This window comes from Limulus polyphemus, unplaced genomic scaffold, assembly GCF_000517525.1.
Source record: "Limulus polyphemus unplaced genomic scaffold, Limulus_polyphemus-2.1.2 Scaffold5286, whole genome shotgun sequence".
Classification (NCBI taxonomy): domain Eukaryota; kingdom Metazoa; phylum Arthropoda; class Merostomata; order Xiphosura; family Limulidae; genus Limulus; species Limulus polyphemus.
Genome location: NW_013670896.1, coordinates 47,546 through 49,424, shown reverse-complemented (window position 1 = coordinate 49,424; position 1,879 = coordinate 47,546). Strand labels below are relative to the sequence as shown.

The following is a 1,879-nucleotide window of genomic DNA, read 5'->3' as shown; positions in this document are numbered from 1 at the left end:
ACTATTTGGTCAGATAAGAATGGCCCACGAGAAGGTGCTGGATATTTTGACTATCTGCCTTCTCTCTAACCTATCAATTCCAAACTTGGAGAAGGCTATACGTAATTAGCCCTAGAGTAGTTTTGCACGAAATTCTGAAACAAAAACAACAACAGAAAATGTTAACATTACGGTTAACAAACGTCCGTGTAGTAGTATTATATATTTAACATTACGGTTAACAAATGTTCGTGTAGTAGTATTATATCTTTAAACATTACGGTTAACAAACGTCCCAAAACACACGCACTGTAAAGTACCGGCACTCTGCATAGAGGTAACATCTGAGCATGCGCCACATAATAAGAGTTGCGTATTGCTGTTTTGTCAAAAGCTGAATCATGGAGGAATCGTACATGTAGTGAGGAGTGTGTGGTTAATTTTTAGGCAAAGGTGGCGCTGATATAATTCCAGAACCATTCACGGCACGAGTATATACGTCACCACAGAAGTGATCTCTCCTCAGTGAGAAAACAGCACGGAAGTTAAATAGATTAACTTCTTTCATACCGAAAGGCTATTTTCCCCCTATTTTTAATTTGCTTATTTACTATTAAACCTGAGATTGAGACAACCACTCGTCTGAACTTTGGTGACACTATACAGAGGTGAGTGGGTATGTCTTATGTTCATCTACTTGTACCGATTTCCTCCTTCCCCCTACCCCTCGGTTAGGTTCCTGCATAAAATAGTGTATGGAGTGAATTTTTAGGGCTATACAACGCGGAGATAAAAAAAACGACAAACCTTTCAAAAACTACTTCAAGACAAATAACAGTGTAGATAAGAGTGTGAAAAATGAAGTTTCCCCAAAAATAGTTGATAGACGACGTCCACTCTCGATTCTAATAGTAAGAGCACCAACATACATTATTTTGTTGTATGTCTGTTACGTTTGAAAAGCTTCGAAAAACAACTAATGATTAAAAGCCCGTGCTTAATAGAAGTTTAATTGTTTTTTGTTTTTTATATTTGCATGCATTATTCCCGGCATTCACCTTCTGCTAACTGACATGACTCGGAATTACGATATTTGTCCGGGGGGTCGTGATGAAAATTTTAATGACCAATAAGAACGCGGTGTTTCATATTATAAGGTTAAAGTCCGGAAGTCTGAAATGCATCGTTAACATCACAGTGCACTGAAAAATTTATTATTGTTAACTAGCATCATGTTAATACGCGATACATATTTATATGTGTAACTTCCAAACAACTAATGATAAACATAATTTATTTGTAACTTTGTGTTAGATATTTGTATGTTATTTACTTCTGCAGTTACATATCACAAAGTTCGATCTGTTTAACTATAGAAATATAAATGGCTTGCACAAAATATATAGATATATTATAAATTGAAACATATTGAACTAGAATATCCTCGTTTACTTGACGTTGTGATTTAAGAATTACCCGTTTTAATTAATAGATTTGGAACTAATTAATTAACTAGACGTATATTCTTGCTTGTTACTTATTTTTAACAATAAGTATATTGAAGATCGTATTATTAGAGAAAGATTCGTATTTCTGTTATATGTTTATAGTTTTTAGAAGTTTTAGTACCTTTAATCCTAGAAATACAGATGGGGTTCGATCCTATCAAATGTTTTAAACGCATTTTCAACTATTTATGTTCCAAATTTCTTGTTGGTCCATTTTGTTGGATACGGGGTCTCTAAGAGCATAACAGTCGCGTAGAAACGTTTATACAAAAATACCACTAATACAAAAATACCATCAATATTGTCATTAATACCACTAATACAAAATACCACCAATAGTTTAATTAATACCACTAATACAAAGATACCATCAATATTGTAATTAATACCCC

General features: G+C 33.7%; 1 protein-coding gene across 3 annotated transcripts in view; it reads left to right on the top strand.

Annotated features, from left to right (window-relative positions):
* LOC106472381 (alpha-crystallin B chain-like) overlaps window positions 1-1,879 on the top strand; it is a 36,781-nt gene that overhangs the window by 5,685 nt on the left and 29,217 nt on the right. The window contains exon 1 of one of the 3 annotated variants that reach the window (XM_013933023.2): window positions 449-647. The exons of 1 other annotated variant lie outside the window; for it this stretch is intronic. The gene's annotated coding sequence lies outside the window, so the exon portion shown is untranslated. Of the gene's footprint in view, window positions 1-448; window positions 656-1,879 lie in introns of those variants that run through there. One more of the 3 variants, XM_013933024.2, reaches the window with a different exon arrangement.